This window comes from Emydura macquarii, unplaced genomic scaffold, assembly GCF_026122565.2.
Source record: "Emydura macquarii macquarii isolate MOO-44397 ecotype Brisbane River unplaced genomic scaffold, CSIRO-AGI_Emac_v2 contig_2846, whole genome shotgun sequence".
NCBI lineage: Eukaryota > Metazoa > Chordata > Testudines > Chelidae > Emydura > Emydura macquarii.
Window position 1 is genome coordinate 1,397,439 of NW_027132983.1, and position 23,235 is coordinate 1,420,673.

At 43.9% G+C, this 23,235-nt stretch overlaps 1 long non-coding RNA gene across 2 annotated transcripts in view; it reads left to right on the plus strand.

The window, feature by feature from the left end:
- The window catches only part of LOC137166387 (uncharacterized), a 91,662-nt gene that overhangs the window by 51,175 nt on the left and 17,252 nt on the right, over positions 1–23,235 (plus strand). The window contains exons 2-3 of one of the 2 annotated variants that reach the window (XR_010923682.1): positions 7,649–7,939; positions 17,772–17,958. This is a non-coding gene — a long non-coding RNA (uncharacterized lncRNA). Of the gene's footprint in view, positions 1–7,648; positions 7,940–17,771; positions 17,959–23,235 lie in introns of those variants that run through there. The other variant, XR_010923681.1, reaches the window with a different exon arrangement.

Below are 23,235 nucleotides of genomic sequence, written 5' to 3' on the forward strand. Positions count from 1 at the left end.
TGTGAATATGCTGATGAGGGGCAGAGCCTCTCACTCTGCAGAGTGCCCAGCATGTCAAGGTGGTGCTGGCCAGCAGGAGCGGGGCACGCAGCTGCTGCGGCGCCTATCCCCCAGGCAGGAGGCAGCCAGAGGTGGATCGTGGGACCAGGGTATGAGAAGCGGGAATCCCCCACCCCGCTCCCCACCCCAGGCCAAGCATCAAAGACAAGGCAGTGGTGGTGGCGGCACTGCTACAGGTTTGGGGGGAAGTGTCAGCTTGGCTGAGCCCAGGTTGGACTTTGGTCTGGGTCAGGCTTTAATATTAGGTTGAAGGAGGCCCTGTCCAGGCGGCTGGAACCATTTTAAATCAAACTGATTTCAAAACCACTTTCACCCAGTTTTGAAACTAAGAGAGTAAAAATGGTTCAGGTTGCCTGCAGCCTGGTCTACCCTCCAGCTCCAGCCAGTCTGAAAACTAGCTTAGCTGAACTGGTTAGCACTTCTGTGGCTGCTGCTGCTGTTATTATGGTAGTGTTTGGATGCCTTATTGTGCTCTATATTGTACCGACATAGTAAGGAACAGCGCCCACCCTGTGGAGCTTACGTTTTAAATACACAAGACACAGAGTAGGAGGCAAACAACTTGCTCAAGGCCACCCAGAAGACCAAAGTCAGATGTAGAACCTAGGTGCTCTGATTCGAAGTCCATTGCCTTAATCGTCAAACTACCACCTTTCACGTTTACTGCAAATTTCCTAAGCATGTTCCAGGCTTGTGTGTGTAAAGATCAACTTTGTTCAAATTTAGTTACAATCTAGTCATGGTGCAGCGTGTCCTTCATTCAGCAATGATTTCCAAGGTTAGCTTCTGAAATGCAAGATGTCTAAAAATTAAATGTGCTGAATTATTTGTATACCTGTAGGTTTGATGCAAGTAGTGCAGGAAGGTGGAATGGGTGTATCTGATTCATTTTAATTTTTCCCCTTGCATTTAGATAAGCTGAAAAAGTACACTGCTTTCTTTTTGTTATAAAATAAACAAAATCCGGGATGCCATTGTAGTACTGGTGAGAGATACTGTATCAACAACTCTGAAGATTCCAGTTTGTCTATTAGATATAAGACAAGCATTGTCATTGCCTAAGTTCTGATATTGATGCACACGTTGGATATTTCCATTTGTAACAAAAATGCCTGGAGATGACTATGGGAAAAGCTAACAAATGGGATAGCTGGCCTTATTTGCGGAGTGGAAAGGGCAGATAGGATAAGAGATGAGAAGGGGAAAGTGGGAAGCCAGAGAATTGGACAGACTCTCAATTATCTACAAGGTGATAATTTTTAGGGCCTGACAGCGTATGTAGTATCTTTGACTTCAGCGGAGTCCATGTTCACATGAATACTCAAGTGAATAGGGCCCAATCCTCAAAGATATTTAGGTACCTAAACCCTATTAAAATCAATGGGAGTTAAGTGCCTAAATCCCTTTGAGGATCTGGGCCTAAGTGAATTTGGTGGAATTACTCATGTGAATAAAGGCCTGCAGGAATAAATCCCAAACCACAACTACAGGTAAAAAGTTCCCTAGCCAATTAGCACTTCCCTGACCCACACAGTGCATGGAACATTCGGATGCTTATTCACACTAAACTGCCCAAAGTCTTGCTGTTGCACTATCTTCCCCATGAATCCCTGTCAATTAGGGGCCTGATTCTCTGTTTCCCTGGACCCTGTGTTGTCATTTACATCACTGCAAAATAGTGGCAAAATACAACCGCAACTGCACAATGTGTTTAGGGCCATAGCAAATCAGACCCAAGATCTACATGATCTGTGGAAATTTTTCCTTCCCTCTGGACAAGAGTAATGGACCTGGAAAAGAATTATTTCATGCATAATATATATACATATTTAAAGAAACCCTTTTTTCCCGTAAAGAAGCCTATCCATTCTCTTTGGCTTCCTAGAGAAGATTGCCCTGTCTTTCTCTCATCAGTGATGAGAACTCATTGTGCAGTAAATTATGCCAATATAAAAGTTAATGTACTCTGCCTTAACATAGATATTTTACTTTTATTATCACTGTTGAAATTGACATCCATCATAGGCACACGCACACACAAAGGCCGAAGTGATCTTATTTAATAGCCCCAATTACAGGGCTCTTCTAATGCCTTTTTTTATAACACTTTTGCAGCTCTTTGTTACCTCCCATTAATGTGATATCTCTCCTGTCTATTAATTTCTCAGACTCTTCTCTTTCCCACCCCTTTCCATAATGGCCATTTATTACTCTCGCGCTTCCCATAAAACAAGGCTACGGGTGACATGGAGGAAATTTGTAGTGACCCAGAGAAATGCCTTTTTTGCTCAGCAATAATGTGCTTGTTACAGTGTCAAGGAGGGATCCTTAAAAGGTTCAGATTCCACTAGCAAACTGTGCTAAAAAGACAGCCTAATTAGGTAGCACTGAACATTGCTTAATCAGCAAAGGAGCCCATTAGGAAACTGCAATGAGTTGGAGTGGGGATCAGCAGGTTGTGCTGATGCTTAGAGTGCAGATGTAATAAACAGATGTGAGGGATCCCTGTGTCCAATTTCCCATCAACAGCTTGTTCTGCTCTGCTGCTAAGGTGATCTCAGCAGCAATGTGATTGTTCTACATTTCCATGCTTCTGAGAGGCATAACCCTAACCCTTTCCTCTTCCGGCAAGAGCTTCTTTTATGATGATGATTTGCCATTGTGGTCTTTTCTCTTCAGGTTCTTATGCTGCACCCATCACTTTGGTATCTGAACACTTCTGTGGCAATTTCAACCCAGGCTGTCTATATCCTTTACAAATGTTAGTAATTAAGAATTACAAAACGCTTGTGATGTGCTATAGGTAATTAACAGCAGTCCCATTTTGCAGGTGGATAAACTGAGGCAGAGCATTGGGGTAGATCCTTGGCTGATGTGAGCTGTCCTAGCTCCATTGAAGTCAATGGAATTAGGACAATTTGCAGCATTGGCGGACAGGCCCCATTTAAAGTGACAAAGAGTGACTCCGTAAAAATGGCCTGTGTGATTCTGTGCGTCTCTCTCACCCACTTATTCCCAGTCCAATTTGCTCAGTGTTTCAAGTAAAAGTCTTAGTTTCTGACTGAGGGCCCTGAAAACCAAGCAGCATTTTAATTTTCTCTTTCTCATGCATCGGCACCTGTGATAAAGGTTCTGCAGGACAATGCTGCACTTGGGTGCATCTGTGCAAACCCAGTGGTGTAGCTTGTAGACAGTGTACCTGGAACTTGGTAAACAATTCTGTTGATGATGCACAAGTAGGGATGGAATCTGGCTTCCTTCTTCAGGGGTCGCAAAGGGATTCCCCCCATTGCATTCTGGGAGGGATTTTTGTATCTCCTCCTTCTGAAGCATCAGGGATGGCCACAGCTGAAGATGGGGCATTGGCCAGGGAAGGCCAGGGCTCTGAGGTGACATTGAGCATTCTCGCTCTCAGGTGCTTCTCTGGCTGGTTCTTACACACATGCTCAGTGTCTAACTGATCGCCATGTGTGGGGTTGGGAAGGAATTTCCCTCTAGGTCAGATCGGCAGAGACCTGTGGGAGTTTTTGCCTTTCTCTGCAGCACATGGCTGCGGCTCACTTGCCAGGAGTATCTGGGTACATCTCACTTCCTCATTTCCCTTCTATTGCAGGGGTCTCGGGCACTAATGCACCTTGGCCCCTCCTCACCTCTGCCTGGGGCACGGAATAGTCTAGTTTTCTGTGAGCTGTAATGTCCTGGTCTAATTCTGGTTGTTGAGTGCTTGATGTGGTTGGTGGCCTGTGCAATACAGGTGATGATTCTAGATGATCTGGTGGTCCCTTCTGGCCCTAAACTCTATGACTCTAGCTTCAGGTGGGAGCCACACAGATACTTAAGTGCCTAAGGTCCTGTTCTAGGCTTCACTGCAATCCATAAAACTGTTGAACCTTGCAGATGCCTAAGTTTTCAGAGTAAAATTTCCCTAGGTGCCTAAATTTCTTCCCCTGGGTGTGAGCAGTGCTGCCTCTCTCTAGGCATCCTGTCTTCCAGGAAGGCCCAGGGTGATTCGCAAACTGAGAGAAGGCAGGTGTTTGGCCTACCTTCTGACCCCTATTCACAGCCTTTCTCCCCCTCTGGCAGAGAGGGGGAATTGAACCTGGGCCTCCCACATCCCAGGTGAGTGCGCCTGCCACTGGGCTAAAAGTTATAAAGTGGGTGGTGGCAGCACTGTCCATCTTATGTTGTGTGAAGCAGGAGCCTAACTCTTTCCTGTCAGAAACTACATAGGTGCCTAAACCTGACTGCAGCAGCAGGTTCCCATTGGTGGCTCACTAAGCAGAGCTAATCACCTCCCTGCTGCCCAGACTTAGGTGTCTGTCTCTCAGAGAGTCATGGGGCTTAGCACACGTTCTCCTTGTCAGCATCTCCCACAGACTAGTCTAGGTGTCTCCCTGTCTAGCATGCTGGGCTTTTGTGGATTGCAATTTAAGGCACTCGTCTCTGCCCATATATTGTATAAACAACCAAGGTGCCTAACTTGGCTGTGTGGATCACAGGATTGTTCCTGTGACTTTCTAGGTGTGTAAAAGTTAGGCACGTGACGCTCAGCATTGTAATGCCTTAGTCCCTTTGTGAATCCAGGTTCTTTCTCCCTATCCTCCAGCGAGTCACCCCACTTCACTTCTCTTTCCAACGGCCAGGCAGAGACTACTGGCCCTGCTTACCACCTGTGCAATGGAAGGAGAGGATTGGGCTTCAGTCATCTCTGCAGAGAAGTCATTTGAGAGCCAGAGTCCTGCTTTCCTCTTTTAACAGATGGTTAAAAGTCACATGGCAAATAACTGCTCTTGATTTGCTGTCAAAGAGGAAAATGCAACAAGATCTCAAGCTGCTGGTGCTGTAATTATCTCTACCATCCTTTCTGCCCTACTTCCTTAACAGGTTCGTACACTCCTAATTAACCACAAAGCTTTTTCTGTTCATGCACTCAAACTACACAGAAAACCAAGAGGTGTTTTAAGAGAGGCTGCAATGCATTTTTCTCCAATGGAACTTATTTTTTCTCCAATATGCACTAAGGAAACCAAATTGATGCAGTCATTGTAAAGATCCGGAGGTGGGGTTTTTTTATATCCCTCTGCCTGTGGGCAAATCCACTTTGCTTAATCCAACTGTGATATGATGCTGTGACAAATGGTGCCTGGGCAAGTAAGCTCATGCTACAGAGTGTTTGCAGGTCACCAGCTGTGAGTGTGTTTAGGCTTCTGGGTGTTTCCAAACCATGGCCTATGTTATTGCAGCTGGCTGTGGACCGACCGGCAATCATGACAATGTATTTGCACTGCTGAGGGTTTGTGGGCCACCAAGTGTGGTGGTGATTTAAGTTCACTTCTTTCCATGTACATATGAGTTTTTTTTGGTCCCCGTGATCTGTGTATTTAGCCCTCGTTGTTCATTAAGCAGTAAGACGCATTAGGTGGAGCCTACCTGGCTGAGTGTATGTATGCCTTGGGTAGTGGTCTAAAGCTTGAGGCTCAAGGCCATGTTATTAACCAGCCAGGAAGTTCAATAACTTATCCATTTGATGTGTTCTACAGAGTGTCTCGTTGATATTATGGCATGCAAGTCATACCTGCAAATATGTAAAACTGCCAGGTGCTTGTATTTACTAGGCATTATAAAGAAGAGAATGAGATTTCTGACAATCCATCAGAAACAGTCAGTGTTAATCCCATAACCCCTGAAACTTGTTGATCCAACTGGGACCATCTCCAGAAAGGGCTTCTGTTTGTACCATTTTCCCTTCATAAATGTTAATTATTAATAATGGTGGGGGTGGTTGGGAAGGTCTCAGGTGGGGAGGAGAAGTCAATGATTGCCGGCATTTGCCATTTGAAATGTGAACCTTCCAGCTTAATCAGATCATTGCTCCCTAATCTGTAACAATGGAGAAAGGCCAGCGGGTCAGAGGCGGTCATTCTGCTGTGGTCTGGTTGGTGCACAGAGTCAAAGGATTTGCAGAGGGCAGCTTAAGGTCATGAAAGATTCCGTATGCTGCAGTGGAATGGGAATAGCTTGGTGGGATGGGGAAAATATTCTTCCTCTGCCATAAGATTGAGCGATAGCCTCATACTGAGTTCTGCTACGATCAATTTGGTGCCAACACTGAGATCTGCAAAGGGGTGAGGAAAATGTAGGAGGAAGAGGCATCAACATTAATGAACCAGAAGGAGGTGGGCTGAGAGCGACTGCTGGACTAACCTCTCAGTACTTCCCATCTCACTGCCAGATCAGTGCCATGTGCACACACACACACGGCCAGGGTTTGTTCCCAGTTGGGGTTTCCTAGGATCACTGATCCTTTATTTTGCAGCCAGAGAAACAAGCTGCTAGCTCACTGCTGTGGGCTTTGTGTCAAACCGATTCCAACACAGAGGAAGGGTGCGTCAGTCACAAACCACCATGGGTGGGGTTTCAGACGGGCAGATGGGCCACCATGGAAGACTCATTTCTGTGCCTTTAGGCTGGGTTTTGGGCTCTGCAAGTGACTTTGTTTTAAGAGTGCTTTCCCCCTTTGTCACTGCCACCCTCTCATTCCTCTGGAAGGAAAGAAATGCAGCTGTAGGCTCCTCCAGCACTATCAGTGCCCTGAGCCAGTTAGTGTTGTGGAGGGTATCCAGAGGTAACCTCTGATGGAGCGACAGCCCTTGCTTCACAAACAGCAGGTTGGGTTGTGCTGCTTACGGCACCAGCAGCGGGTGGGGTGGGTTACTAGTTGAGAGAGGTGTGATTTTCAAAGGCACAAAGGGCAGTTAAGCCCCAAACTCCTCTTGGAAGTCCATGGGGGTTGGGTATCTAACTGCCGTTTGCATCTTAGAAATCCTCTCCCTAGTAATACATCAGTACTTAGGGGACGTCTACATGGCAATAAAAAGCCTGCAGCATTGAGTTTCAGAGCCTGGGCGGCGGGCTAAAAACAGCAGCGTAGATGCTGGGCTTGGGTGGGAGCCTGGTCTTGGAGGCCTTCCCCTCTTGTGCGGTCTCAGAACCCAGGCTCCAGCTTGAACCTGAACGTCTACACTATTATTTTTAGCTACACAGCCTGAGCCTGAGTCAGTTGATCCAGGCTCTAAGATTCGGAGCTGCGGGTCTTTTATTGCCGTGTAGACATACAGTTTGAGGCTCCACTGGTAAGGAAAAAGTGCTCATGTGACCTAATCCAGCCCTGGTATAAACTGATGCTGCTTACAATGAAGTCCGGATAATATTACTTCACTGGGAACAGCAGGTGTTCAGACCACAGAAGAATCTGATACCTAGTGCAGAAAGGCCCTTGGTGGCAATATACTCACTGAGCAGATCTGCAGCATGGGCCACTGTCATGCTAGTGGTGACCCTGAGAATGAGAGCTGTCAGGGTGGCAGCAGATAGGAGGGTTGTGACTTCAGCTTAACACAGCCATTGAGTTAGCTGATATTGGCAGGACTAGGTGTGTGGATGACTGCGTCCTTTTTCAGATTGTCCTCTCACTATAGGCCCATAGTCAAAGGAAAGACTTCAGTGGGCCTTGGATCAAGCCCTATGTATCCACAATGTGTATTTTGACATGCACCCACATTGCTCTTTTTCTTTTTGTTTGTTTTAGACAGGTTCTGGGGTAAATTTTCAGAGCTGGTGCCAGATCAACTGGAATAAGAAGTCCTTGGCTTATCCGTGAAACTGCTGCGCTGCAAATTTCACCATGCTGCCTCCACAGTCTTCTTCAACCCTACTGTGGAGGGAGAGCTTCCAAGGTTGAGAGAGTCATCCAGTCTCCAAGACTGCCGGGAATGACGCTGGCTATGGTGATCATTGTGAGCTGTGGATACCTGAATTCCAACAACTCTACTGAGACTCACCATATGTGTACATGTCCAACCCCAGCCGCCACCAGACAGTAAGTAATTTATTTTGTTTTTGTTTTTTTTGAAGAATGTAAACTGCTTGGGTCAGACACTGAATGCCTTGTGCCATGCCAGGGATACCACTGGTGCTTAAGAAGTAATAAACAGCAACAGTAAAGACTATTGCCTGCATTAGAGCTGGTAACCGTGAGGGTAATTAACCATTAGAGCAGCTTGTCTAGGGATGTGGTAGATTCTCCATCACTTGAAGGCTTCATATCAAGAGGTGTTTGTTTTCTATCTCAGCTAGAGGTAATGGGGGTCATAGAGGGATGGCTGCATGAAGTTCTCTGAGATGTTAGGAGTAGGGTGACCAGGTGTCCCGATTTTTACAGGGACAGGCCCAGTATTCAGGGCTTTTTCTTATATAGGCGCCTATTACCCCCACCCCAATCCCCATTTTTCACATTTGCTGTCTGGTCACCTTAGTTAGGAAGCCAGATTAGATTATCCTAATGGTCACTTCTGGCCTTAATTAGGTAAAAAGTTCCATAATCCCATTGTTTGCACCCTGGCTCACTTAGTCCCCCTTTATTTGTTCTGAACGTTCTGAATTTGATGCTACTTCTTGCACATGTGGGACTGATCAGGTGGCATCCTTTGGTCTGCACTGTTAATGTTTCCTAGGTGTAAAAGTCTCCTCTTGTTTCCTGTATCTTGTCAGGACCTTCTCATGAGAGGTGGATCCCTCAGCCTTTTCCCTTTAGGTGCTATGGCTCATCCTTGTATAAGATGTTTACCTCTGTGATAATTGGTATAGCTCAGGCCCTAACTATGCTTCCTTTCCATTTCTGCTGCTTTCATGTAGAGACATGGGTGTGTGAATTACTCAGGAAGGTTCAAGTCATGGCTTGATGTGCCTGGTCTCCGGGCACAGCTTTTGTATCTCGGAGTACAGTTTCCATGGCTCAGGTTCTGTTTTACAGTGTCAGTTCACTAGACCATCCAAAGTGTGGCCAGTTCTCTTTGCTTTTATCCTTTTGTTTTCCAGGTGTCCATATGACAGCTGAGCTGTGTTCTGGCTACAGCTGGCTGAAACTTTTCTGTCAGAATGGGTTGTTTGGTTGTTTGGATGAAAAGTGGCTTTTTGGACTGAAAAGCAAATTTTCAGTGAATTTTTTTTATTTTGGCCAAAACTTCAGTTTTCCAATGGGGGGAAATGGAAGATTTACAATTTTTCAGTAAATTTCTAAGGGTAATTTTTTCTTTGTTTTTTCAAAAAACAACATTTTTATCAAATGTGGAAATTTTCAAATTTGCTTTTCATCAGTCAGTCAATTAATAAATAAACATTTTCCAGGACATTAAAAAAAAATCTACGTATAATAATTGGCATTTTTTAAAATCAGGTCTTGTTCCAACTTTGTGACCACACTAGCTCTTAGTGAACTATTAGTTATTGTGGATAGTGTTTATGAATCTAGTTGCTTTCTTGGTTAGTGGATCATTTTGTGATCTTTTCCCAATTTTCTTCAAACATGGTAGATACTCGCCAAATGGATAAATGTTTAGACTATAGGATGTTCCCAAAATTCCTGCTGTGGCATGTGGAAGAGAAATCACAGAGAGGATTCCACAAGGATAGGGGATTATGGGAGTGTCCCTTTCCCAGGTATGCGGCTTTTTACTCTTATCCAATCTGAAGTGGAGAGTAGCACTTTGTCCCAGCTTTCTTTGGCCTTACCATAAACATAAAACTCTCTATTGGTCAGCAGTTAATGTGGGTTAATTTCCCTTCCACCTCTGTCTTTCCTGCTGGCATGTGTCTGTATTTGGAAATCTCTTTCAATACCTTCTAGAACTGAACAATAAAGTATCTTGCTAAACATGTTAAGTTGGAAAGCCCTCCTGAGAAACCCGTCCATTTTAACAATCTTCCCCTCACCCTTTAACTATGCAACAAGACCAGTGCTATAAAAAACGTTCGCTCCTGTGATATTGGCTGAAAAACTGAGGCCTCAGCTGTTATTTCATAATGTCAAGGACTGAAGAGCATGTGTGACTGTCCCAAGAAGTTGATTAGCATTTTGTCAGAGGTGGAGGGGTAGTGATAATCTCCACACCTCCTGCTGCATGGTCTCCAAATGTAGCACAGGTGTGTCAAGCAGATGGCTGTGGGAGTGAAGGTCTCAGTGTTCCTTCAGAATGAGCACAGTGTAAGCCTCAGGAATGCAGCCTCCCTCTCATTGCCCTTCTCCCTCCACATGTGCTTCAACTCTGATCTGGGGGAGGAAGGAGGATTCCCCTTCGGGATGAGGGGGGTGTAGTTCCCATGCTGGCCTTTCTGCGGAGACTGTCTTGATATAGACAGTTATCTGCTAGGGACTGAACTGATACAATCAATCCAGCCCAAGGAGATCATGCAACAGATATTAGTGACTCTAGGCCATTACCAGGCTGCACTAGATTTGAACTGCTGACCTTGAGGTGAAAAGAATGTGATCTTATTACAAATCTGCTGAGCCATCTACACTCCCTGGTCAGGGAATGCCAAATAAGACTCTGCAGGGGCTTGTTCCTCCATTATTTCTCTAGACAGGCTCTTTATTGTTGTATTTCCCATGTCCTGGGATTGTTGTTTGTGGAAAGGTCTGTGTAAACCACATCTCTGCTCTTTGGAATTTCATTCCTCGGAGGGTTAAACTTGAATCTTCCTGGGTCAGGACTTGAATGCAGGTTATAGGGATGACAGGCGGAGACTGATTGTCCACTGCCTTGCAGCTGGGATTGTATTAACACCTGCACATAGCGGGGTAAAGTGCTACCACTGGTGTGGGTGAATAGAGAATCCAGGCCTGGAAACATTTTGCTTGATAAGAAGCAGGCTTTAACAGTGAGGGCAATTAATCACTGCAACAACTTACCAAAGAAATCTTTAAATCGAGACTGGGTGTAGTTTAACCATGTGGCACTGGGCATGATTCAGGAATTAGTGGGTGAAATTCTCTGGGCAGTGTTATGCAGGAGTGTCAGTCTAGGATCAGAATGGTCCCTTCTGTGCTTTAAAAACTATTACACTTTGCAGAAGTGTCTGGCAACTTGTGCCACACAAGAGTGCAGAATCAGGGAACAAGCATATTTCATACAAATTTTAAAAGGCCTTATCTGTCTTTTTAATAACATCTTAGGGTTTAATTTCCTTTCATTTCATGCTCTGATTTTTTGCAATTTACTGCCCAAATTTCCATAACTGCATGTGTAAATTATGCATGAAATTTTGTAAATGGTCTCCTTCCTGTGAAATTGCCGCCATTGCTTGCACAACTAGTGTAATTAAAATGTGCCCAACAGTGTGGGGAAAAATTGGGCCCATTCTGCTTCGTTTGCATTTCACTTAGCTTGGCCACTAGCCAACAGCCTGATGTGCCCTGCTTTGTGGTCCTCAAGTGCTCACCCAAAGCTGTTCTGTTTGGCTTTCTAGCACTAAAGGAGAAATCCTCCTAAAATATTGAAGAAACTCTTCATTTGATATTAGAATTTTCATAACCTACATTTTAGGCCTCAACTACTTGACAATGTCTCTGGTTTTTAGAGATACATTTGTAGTAGCGTCCCTCTTAGATTGCTCTGATTTGCAGAGAGGAAGGATGGTTCAGTAGTAAGACTCCACCCTGGACTGGTGGAGGCTGCAGTTCAGTTCCTTGCCCTACCACTGACCCCTGTGTGACCTGGAGAAAGTCACTTGGTCTCTGCATGCCTTGGTTTTCCTTCTGTAAAATGGAGAAATAACACTGCCTTGCCTCACAGGAGGGTGTGAGGATAAATGCATTAAAGATTTGTGAGGTGCTTAGGTATTACAGTGATGGGGGGCCATCTAAGTATTTTAAATAAACTGTAAAAGTTCCTGGGCTATCTGCCTATGAAAGTACATGGGCTTGAGTGATTTCAGGGAGTGCTCATCACTCTAATCGCAGTGAGCCACGATGTTCCTTACTACCCTTCTTAGGCCGTGATTTCTGAATCCCAAGGATAGACAAGTCCTTGGCTATGCCTACAATACGGTGCTGCAGCTGTGCTGCTGTAGCGCTGTATTGTCGACGCTTCTTACGTTGACGGAATGGGTTTTTCTGTCAATGGAGTTAATCCACCTCTCTTAGAGGCGGTGGCTAGGTTAATGAAGAAATTCTTCTATTGACCTAGCCATGTTTACAGAGGGGGTTAGGTTGACCTAACTACATCACATATGGTGTGAAATGTTTCACAGCCCTGCGTGACACAGCTGGGTCAATCTAATTTTTAAGTGTAGACCTGGCTTATGCCATCCCAGCTCTTGCTGTGCCGTGAGTTCTCATGATGAGGCCTTTCTCCCAGGTGAAATCTTGCTAGTTTTATTTTGGGGAGCTATGACTCTTCGGGGGGGGAGGTGGTATAAAAGAGCAGCAACAACAATAAAACAAACCCAAATATTTTGCTTTTCCACAATTTGTGGCGGGCGTGCTTACATTTCTTCCCCTCTCCCCGCCCCCAACCTCTCCAGTCACATAGCTATTTTTCACATTTCTCTCCCCATCTGATTGGCAAGGCTTTGAAGGTTAGATTTATAAACTGGTTACTCAAAGTCCAGGTATAAAGTTTAAAAAAAGGGGGGGGGTTGGGAAAGGGTCAGGCTCATAAATCAAAGCTTTGTATTTAGAATTTATTAGCGTGATTTGCGAATCTGTTTCCTGAAGCAGTTCAAGGTTTTAAATCATCTCTAAATCAAAGTTTTGTGGCTCAGATTTACTGGCAGACTTTACAAATGAAATGCAAAATCTGGAAGTCTCCTTTGTGAAAGGCTTATGGAAAAGGCTACATGAAAGACTTATGGATCCTGCTGCTTGTACCTCAGCAGTAGTGCATTTGGCTTTTCATAAATGATAGATGTAGACTCTTGATTCCTTACGGAGCGGTGGATGCACTTCCAAAGGTTCCATTTGGAAAGGACAGGCATCTAAGAATTTGAAGGTAAGATCCAGGAAGCAAAGCTGTTTCCACAGATTCCAAGGGCAGAAGAGACCATTGTGATCATCTAGTCTGATTTCCTGTATAACATGGCACAGAACTTCCCCAGAATAATTCCTAGAATCTACCATGACCCTTGGTAAATTGTTCCAATGGTTAATTACCTTCACTGTCAAAAATGTACACCTTTTTTACAGTCTGAGTTTGTCTACCTTCAACTTCCAGCCATTGGACTATGTTATACCTTTCTCTACTAAATCGAAGAGCCCATTATTAAATATTTATTACCTGTGTACAAACTTATAGACTGTAATCAAATCACCCCTTAACTTTTTCTTGGTTAAACTAAAGAGATTGAGCTCTTTGAGTTTATCACTAGTTTTCTCTTTTCTAATCCTTTAATCATTCTCCTGACTCCTCTCTGAACCCTTTCCAATTTATATATATCCTTGTTGAATTGTGGGCACCGGAACTAGATCCAATATCCCAGCAGCAGTGTCACCAGTGCCAAATACAGAGGTAAAATAACCTCTCTACTCCTACGTGAAATTTCCCCAGAATCACATTAGCTCTTTGGTCCCAGTGTCACACTGGGAGCTCATGTTCAGCTGATTGTCCATCACAACCTCCAAATCTTTTTTGAGTCCCTGCTTCCCAAGATAGAGTTCCTCATCTTGTAAGTATGGCCTACGTTCTTTATTCTTAGAGCTATACATTTATATTTAGCCATATTAAAACACAGTTTGCTTGCACTCAGTTTACCAAGCAATCCATAAACATAACAGTCTGATTCTGGTCTTTTATGTGGAATAATTGGAATCTAGCTCTGAAAAATAAAAGGCAGTCCCTTAGTTTTCCTAGGAGACCTGGCAGGCTTACAAATGAATGCAGTGGTAGTCTTTGGGTGTTTAATTTGAGTCTAGAAAGCTGATGAGTATTATTGGCCCATTTTTGGTTTTTCCCCCTTCCTGGTCTTTTTTTGTTGCTGTAACAAGAATCCCCACTGGCTCTGGAGTCTTGTTGGCTTTCATTATCTCTAACTGTTGCTTGCATAAGTGTGAGTGCCCCATTAAAACTTGGGGGCAGAAGCCTGCCCTGATGACTTTATTCTTTAGTATTAAATAGTTCTTGCATACCAACCCTCTGACTCCCAATTCTTGGAGACTCGCCCAGTATTTTAAAAAATACATATTTTCATCTCTAAGTCTACTCTTCTCAACTCCCTCACTGCCTTTGCTGTTCATGGCTTTCCCAATCAGTGTACAGTGTGACTTCCTATGTTGCAATAGGGAAGAGCATAATTCAACAGGACTCTCTCACCGCTCGTTCATGGTACCTTATTGGTACAAAGTGAAGGAAGAGGCTGTTACAGCAACAACTTGCTAATCACTTCCACTTGGTATCATTGAGCAATGCCTATGAGGCTTCGGGCAAGGGTACAGCTGGCTGCTGGCATGGCTTCACATGGTGTTTTGCCATGTAATTATAGTGGAGTTGCATGGTTCCCTATGCCTGTTGCAATGATGAAATTTCTCATACTTGGAATATAAAAACTTCCACCCACTTCAGCGTAGAATTAGCAATGTCCTCGTTGTCTACGGGCCCGATCCTGAGGGAGACCGAGCACCCGTTGAAGTCAAGGGGAGTTTGGGGCAATCAGAGCCCCTCAGGATCAGCAAGATTCCACAGTGAGTCAAAGCATGACGCAGAGGACAGGATCAGACCTGGCGGGAGGGGAGGAAAGCACTGAAGGGCTGCGGACTTGGAACTCAAAATTCTGTCCATCGTTGATGGTTTTTCTTTTCATGTTTTATGAGAGCTATGATTTTCTACCATCACCAGCGTGTATATTTGTAATAATCTTGCTCAGTCCACTTTGGAGGACTAGGACTTCTTTCAAGGGCATGAGTAGGCACATGAGTAGGCACCTGGAATCTGGCCTGTCCCTCTATAGATTTTTCCTTGAGGATTGAGTAATTTCCAAAGTCCTTTTCATCCCAGTACCCATAGCTAAATATCCTTTTGATTTCTGTAAGCTGCAGGAATCTACGTTCTAAAGGCCTGGTGGTAAGAGAATGGATTTATGATGGCCATGGGATAATCTTTTATGACTTGTCAGGCTTCAAGGGCAAGTAGTTATGGTTGACCACATGTCTCTCATTCTTCATCAACCGATGCCTCCATGCCTAATGTTCTGTATTAGTACAGTGGAAGGGAAGTGGTGCCAGGGGTTACCTGTCAAGCTGTTTCGTCTGGCTGTCCTTTGTGTTCTCAGCACTGCTCCTTCAACAATGTACACTAGACTGTTGGCTGAGTGTGAGGAAATGTGTTAAACTCTAAAACCGTCATCCCAGCAATGGGCTCCTTCCAGAAAGAAGAGACTAATTAACCTGTGCAACTCTTGTAAGGCAATTTATAAAATTATTCTGTGGTTCTTTTCTGGCCTTGAACGCAAGTTACAGCAGAGTGGCATTTCCTTTACTCTTTTGGCATTGAAGAGTATCATATTAAAACCACAGCCTCCACATGATTTTACTTTTAAAAATGAAATTGCAGAGATAACTGTTGAGAAAAATCACAAGCCAAATCCTCAGCAGGTGTGAATTGGCATTGATCTTCAATAGAGCTACATTGATTTACATCAGTTGAGGATCTGGCAGCTATCTTTAAAAAGAGAGCCTGTTTCCTCCCCTCTATTACTGGTATACTAAACTATTACAGAAAGCATTTAAGCAATCTCATTTACTGGTCACCCCCACCTATGCTGTTTGTTTGCATTTGCCTCATCTTGTGCCTGGACAGCTTAACTCTGTAGTTGGAGACAGAAGTTTCACTGAAAGACTCTCAGGTGCTAGCACAGCACTGCTTGGGGGTTTCTAATGCTATGTTTACACTTAAAACTCTACAGCAGTACAGCTGCAGTGCAACTGTGTAGACACTTGCTATGACAATGGGAGGGGTTCTTCCATTGGTGTAGTAAATCTACCTCCTTGAGAGGCAGAAGCTAGGTTGACGAAAGAATTTCCAAGACAGAAGTCTCCCAAGAGGGGAGACTGAGGCATTCTAGGGGATGTAGTCCAGCTGGAGACTCTCTGGTCCACAGAGAGGATGAGGACATGAGAAAAAGGCTACTCCCATGAGGCACTTCAACTCCCATTTTAGGCCAAAATATTTTGTGTTATTGAGTTTTCAATGAAAAAGTGAAACTTCCTGGCAAGGGGTGGGTGAGAGAACCCATTTTCAGACCAGCTGTAATGGTTACTATTTCTCTTATAAAGCCAATGACTAAGGTCTTGATCCTGCATGGAAGACCCGTGCCCCTGTGGGAAGCCCTGTTGAAAATTAAGGCATGAGCTGGTTTCCTGTATTTGTGTGTATCTTTCCCACAGCAAAGGGCAGAGAAAGCTCTTTAAAAAGTGAAAGAGGGGAAAATAATATGTAATTGGAAAACTACAAAAGTGAGCAGGAGAACTTGGGTATACTATTGGGAACCAGTATGTGTAATTCAGTAGCATCTAGAGGTTCCATTATGCTAGGTACTGTACAGACACAGTGAGAAACCATCCCTGCCCCAAAGAGCTTATAACTGAAATTGACAAGACAAAAACTGGGAGGAGAATGACTTTTTTTTTTTAAACTTTTTTGTTTTGTTTTGTTTTAAATTTACACCCCCTGTCACACACACACAGTTTTCAGCGCAATTTTAGAAAATCTTTAGGGGAATATATAAGATTTGCATTTCTTCAATTTCACACCAGCATAATTCTCAGTGGAGTTACACCCATGTACTCCTGAAATAACACAGTGGTGGGTCAGGTCCTCGATATGCTACTATATTTTTGTTTTTTGTGCTTCCTTCCCCATTTTTAACAAAACCTCCATTTGCGGCCTAGAAACATCTTTATTTTTTCACCTATTCAGTGCTTTGTACGTGAGGGGTGTAGTGGAGTGAGAGGCAATGTGGTCTGGTGGATAGCATCCAGCTGTCCTGGCTTCTGTTTCCATTTTTGTCACCTTGGGGAAGTCATTTAACCTCTGTTTCTCTCTCTTTGGATTATAAGCTCCTTGGGCTAGGAGCTGTATCTTCCTATATGTTTGTACAGCACCTAGCACAGTCGGGCCTGATGATGTAGCTACTGTAATATTAACATAAATACCTACTTCAGTGGGGCCTTCAGAGGATTCGTTTACAGATAGGTGAATAGAAGCATGGAGAAAATCATTTAATCACCTTCTCTTTCCCCCTTCTTTTAATTCTGGTTCCTAAATATTTCTTTCCAAAGGAACTCCTTGTTCTGTGTCAATGGATGTCAGCATCTGTGAGGCAAATTCTACCCATAGATACTCAAGCATATCTCCCGTTGAGCACATGGCAGAAGTTGGAGTTCTTTGTAGAAGGATTAGGCAATTCAGGCCAAACATGTTATAAAAGCAGTTGGGTTGGAGTTGAGGGTTTTTTTTGTTTGTTTGGTTTTTTTTAAGCCCCATCAGGACATTTTTAAAGAGGGAGGCAGGAGTTTAAGCAGAAACTGGATGAATCAGGAGCAGCATTATTATTATTATTATTATTTATTATTAAAAATAAGAAATTTGTGATGATAAATATCAAAGGGCAGTTATTTCCCAGAGTGCACAACCAGAGGATGTTAAACTTGCTTTAAAGAAAAACTGAAGTCAATGGAGCTATATCCATTTACACCAGCTGAGATCTGGCTATTTGATGTGGATAGGAGAATCTTGGTTTTGGTGACTTATCACCCCCAGTACAGATGCAAGAGCGCTGCTAAAGTCCCCTTCACATGACAGGTAATATGCTGTGTATACCAGAAGCTTATACATCAAGAACTTGCACCTCCTATTTAAAATAAAAATATGTTCTTCCAGATCCACTGTATCTTCCTCAGCCAGACAGACATACTAACAAGATCGACAACTTGGTATTCCAGTGAAAGGAAGAGAGATGCAAATTAGTAATAAGGTCCAGTCTGCAAGCTTTCTCCAAACGTCATAAATTGGACCTTGTATATGCTGCTTTCACCTGAAGGAAGTTCCATGCTGTTGGAGATAAAATAATCTTATATGGGTCTGAGGTTAATATATCTATTTTTGTTTCCATCAAGTTACTTCTTGTACTTCTTCCTACTTTAACTCTTTCCCCCCCCCCCCCCCCCCCCCCCCCCCCATCATTTGGGGATGGTTGAGGCTAGCTGCTTCCAGTGAGTGAGGACTGATAGACACTTTCTCTTGGGAGAAAATCATCTTTGCCTTATCTGCTGGTGTATTTCCATCTAGAAAAGGTGACTGGGAACCTGATCGTCCTGTGTATTTTGCGTGAGTCAGAAAATGTGGGATTCTGGCAACATTGTTTGGATTATGAGCACTCTCTTAGCGATGGAAATCCTCATCTCAGGGCATGCCATTGCTATTATTGAGTTTTTGTCCAGTCCCCTATCTACTGGACCACCCTGTTTGCTTGCCTGCTCTCTGACTGAGGTCTCTGCGCTGCCTTTGATACGCCTGGCAATAGACACATCCCAAGCGAGGTAGAGAATAAACTAGGTGAGCCAAATTTTATTTCTACCTGCTCCTTAGCTTAGAACAGTAAACGTGTGAATGTTCCCAGGTCTCCGGAACCAAAGGCCAGGATGCTGGCACATCATCGTGTCCTATTTTTTGGACTAGTTCCAATTCACCTCAGGCCAGCAATCCCTGAAAGATAGAATTGGAGAGCTTGATAGAGATCTCTGTAATGTAAATTGGTCTCTGTTCAGTTCTGAATCTGAACAGGTGCCCACACCACAGAAAACACCAGAACAAGGCTGTTGCTCAGGGCCAACTGTCTGGCTGCTTTGCTGAGAATGTCAAGGGTTAAATGGGCCATGGGGACTGCATTAGCAAACCCCTTCCAGTGAGGTGTCCCTTGATCACAGGGTTTTTGGGGAGGATTGTGAGAGATGAGAGCCCTGCTCATTCTGTAGCTAGAGAGAGATCGTGCTCTCCAGTGCTGTCAGTGTGGTGCCTTTTACCAGCATTGAAGTCACTTACAAAAAAGGGAACTTAGATTAAACTCAAGATTACATGGATCCGGGGCTTACTTGAAATAGTCACTCATGCAACTGTGGTTGTGGAAAAATTCTGACTCGCTGGATCAATTGATGTTGGATTCAGATACTGTGGTTTATCCTTGAGTTCTCTGAGTTAGTCATGTTTCTTAGTGCACTGCTGGACGGCACTCAGATATCGCTGTGATGAGGGCAGTATACCGATCTTTATGGAATAATACAATAGTTCCAGAGGGGTAGCTGTGTTAGTCTGTATACAGCAAAAACGAGAGTTCTGTAGCACTTTAAAGACTAACAAATTTAATTTCAGTAGGCATAAGCTTTCGTGGGTTGCACCCCACTTCCTCAGATGCAGTTGAGGAAATAACATAGCAAATACAGGCAACATATTTGCTATGTTATTTCTACCAACTGCATCTGAGGAAGTGGGGTGCAACCCACGAAAGCTTATGCCTACTGAAATTAAATTTGTTAGTCTTTAAAGTGCTACAGAACTCTCGTTGTTTTTGAATAATACAATAGAATAACAAATAATGTATGTTTCTTTATGGAATCATTTCCCTGGGGAATTCAGTTAAGTGTAAGTAGCTTCTTGTCACACTTACACCTTTTTATTTTAATTGGCAACTATATGTATGAGACCCAGCAAGTGGAATATTCAGCACACTGGGACAAGGATGGCAGGGCTTCAAGAAACGTAGGTGCCCAAGTTCTGTTGAAAATCAACTGAGGCCCCTTTGACAATCCCAGCCCTATTATTATGTATATAGCCTAGAAACAGTGCTGGGCTCAGAGAGCAAAACAGACAACAATGAGATGGGGAGGCAAAGAGAGCTGAGTGGGAAGGTGAGTCACATGTCATGTTAGTTCCATGTTGTCTAGATTTCATTCAAACTTCTCTTTTGCACGCCCCCTCTCTCCATCTCTTCACTGTTTGGAAAGAGGACTGAGGATTATAAAACGCATAGAGGAAGTGTCTTGAAGACACTAAGAGCACACTTTAATATACATGCTCTTCAAACCTGGGCACACTTGCTGATCAAATCACATTGGTGCTCTAATCAAAAACCCAGAGTGAAATCATGACTCCATTGCAGTACATTGCAAAACTCCCACTGATTTCAATGAGCACAGTCTCTTCATGTTGGTCGTTGTGTTATGCGAATTGAAACGTGCAAGATTTTTTTCTGAAAATGGGTTATTTTGGTTTCTTATGTTGCCTATTTTTTTCCTGCTTAGTCGTAGCTAACGAAAACATCCAACTAACTTTGATTGCTTTTGGTTTGGCAAAGTATTTCGAAATCAGTCTCCGTATTTGCTAACCTAGGCAGTATTAACATATTTAGTGACTATCACAAATGAATAAGTGGTCATCTAAGAATTATTCATAAACATCTGGTGATGGTAATCAGTGTTTAAGCTTCAAAACTGGAGCTCTGAGTATACTAGTGGGTAGAATACTTGTGTTCTTCATCCGATATTTGTATCCATGATTGAATGTGTATGTGTACCAACAACAAGGTCAGATAAACCTTCGCAAATTCTAAAGGACTCTGCTGTGGTCAAGTCAAATCAAACCAAAGCCCATCTACTTTGTGAAATTGCAATGAATCTTTTGTCAAATATTTGACCAGCTTTAGAAATTGAGTTATCCCCCCATCTCTATGAAACAAATGTTGACTTAGAAAGGTGTCAGGAGAAAAGTATAAAATTTTCAGTGGATTGGGAGCTGTTTGCTCTTTAGTGGTGCCCATGTTAAGCACTCCAGAGGCAAGGGCTCCCAAGGATCAGAAGATAAAATTGGAGGAATGAAAAGAGGCCTTTAAAAGGGGGGCGGGCAGGCAGTAAAGATGAGATGCTTCATGGGATCTTTGTGATGTGTGGGCAGAGAATATACCTGCTGCTTCTACAGAGAGGAATTACATGCTTTGGGTGTATGCTCGAGTGACTAGCTGCTCTATTTGATCCAGAATTTTTTCTTTTTTTAGCCCATGGGTCCTTCTTAACTGTGAATCCATATGACTTTTATTTCTTTTATTCTTCTGGTCCTCAGGCAGAAGTGAATGCTACCCTCTCCCTCACCTTTTGACCTTTTCACACTATGACTGTTGCTGACCACAGCTGGAAACAGTTGTGACACAGGACCTCCACTGCAGGTCTCCTGTCCTGCTGCTAGTCTATCTCTTCATCCAGCTGATGGAGCCGGTCTGTTTACTGCAGGTTGCTGCCTCTGCTTTAGCCAGACAGAGAGATGCTGTGATCTGCCTCCTCCCATCTGCTAAGCGATTCAGAGTCACAGGAGGAAGATGATCTCAATTCTCCTTCTCCTAGGCCAGCTCTCTTTCTGGCCCCAGAGTTCTTTAACATTTTCTCTCTCAAACACCAGTTCAGCAAAGCCTTTAAGCAGAGAGAGCTGAAATTTATTTTTTTGTCAAAAACACATTTTTGATTAAAAGTGGTGTTTTGAAGAAATCCTCTAAATTTTTTATGACAGTTTTATTTTCTTTTAAATGTCCATTTATTGACAAATTCAAAATGAAATTCTTCGAAGTTTCATTTCAGTACCCTCCCACCCTCTGTCTCTTCGATTGAGACTAAAGCTCTCTGGGGGCAGGGACTATCTCTTCATAAGTGTATGTACAGCCCACGCAGCACCATAGCTCCCTGATCTTGTTTGGTGCCTCGAGGTGTGACTGTAATACAAATTACTGATGAGGTGAAGGTTGTTCAGTGTCCATTCTGATCAGCCTTTGCTCTTTTCCTGAGACTGCCAGGAAGGAAACCCAATTAATGCCAGTGACGTGGTGATTAGGGACAGGATTGAGGCGACCAACTTGTTTCACACGGGCCAATAAACAGCCATCAGATGGTAATAACTCTTAGCCCTGGTAAGGGTTACAAACTTATGTCGGTGTAACTGTTGCTTAGGGATGTGATAGATCCACCCCTCCCCCCCACTGACACAGTTATACCAACCTAACTCCAGCTGTAGACAGCGCTGTGTTAACAGGAGGGCTTCTCCTGTCAACACAGCTACTGTTCTTCTGGAAGATGGAGTACCTACGCTGACAGGAAAAGCTCTCCAGTTGGCATAGGTAGCATCTTTCACTGATCGCTACAGTGCGTAGACAAGCCCTTAGGTGCTCCTGACTTAGACTATTCCAGCCGTTGACCGGGAGGTGAAAGTCTCCATATCTCTTCGGGATTCTCTCAAGACTCTAGTCCCTCTTACTGAGATCTACTGCGTTGCAAACACTGCATTTATAGAATCTGTCAGGCTGGAGCTGTGCCGACTGCTGTTCATGTTACATTCTGCATGGGGCCACACCAGACGCAAGCATGGATTCTGTTTATTCCTCTGTCACACTTGAATTTGCCTTGTATGCCGTACTGGAATCAGACTGTGTGTTTTGGCCTCGCTGCTTTGTGCACATTAATCCCGGCCTTCTAACTGGCCTGTGGGGACTTGCTCATAGAACAGGAAATAAGTGGAGTGTCTTGCAGAGGGCCTGGGGAGCTGACTGCCTGCCAAAAAACCAAGCAGCCACAAAAGCAGCTGTTTCAGCCTGAAGAGCTTTTGTAGGTGGAATTGTTTTCTTAGCATCTCGCCGTCACTCCTGCTGGAATTTGGGCTGTCAGACAGGTTTTCTGTTCTTCTAGGCTAAGAAACATGAGGCACCTCTTTAGATAAGGGCAGTGTATGTTCCTCAGCTGTACCAGTGAAAGAGGAGGTATGTGTGAGACAAGGAGAAAAAAGATGGAGGCCTTGCTCCAGTGTCGCAGTGGAAAGCAGCTGAGATAAATAAAAGCTGGGTTTTGGAAACCTCCTTTCTGAATTTGGAACCAGTTTCCTTCGTGAGCTTTCCTGTGTCTGTCTACTCCAGGTTCCAGCTAGATCAGACTTGCTTTATCAGTCGAGTTCTCCTTTGCTTGGAGTGTTTGTGCAAATTCTATTCATTGCCACAGCCAACATTCAAATCAGGGCCTTCAAGTTCCACTTCAGACTAAGGCGAAACCACAGAGGAGCCATGAGATGGGAAAGAGAAGCAGCCCTAGCTCTACTGGTGATTTCATTCCCCTGTTGGTATCTCCTGTGTAGGTGCCACCCTCTCCTCCGGGTGGCAGAGGGCTCTCTCCCAGATCAGACAGTGCTCCAGTAGAAAAGTAAACAAACTAACCCTTCCTGTCACAGGGATGATAGAAACGGAGTCCCAGCTCCCTGGTTGCAAAATAGTCAAAATATACACAGCCCCAAAACACACACTATACAGAGCCATTGAGAGCAA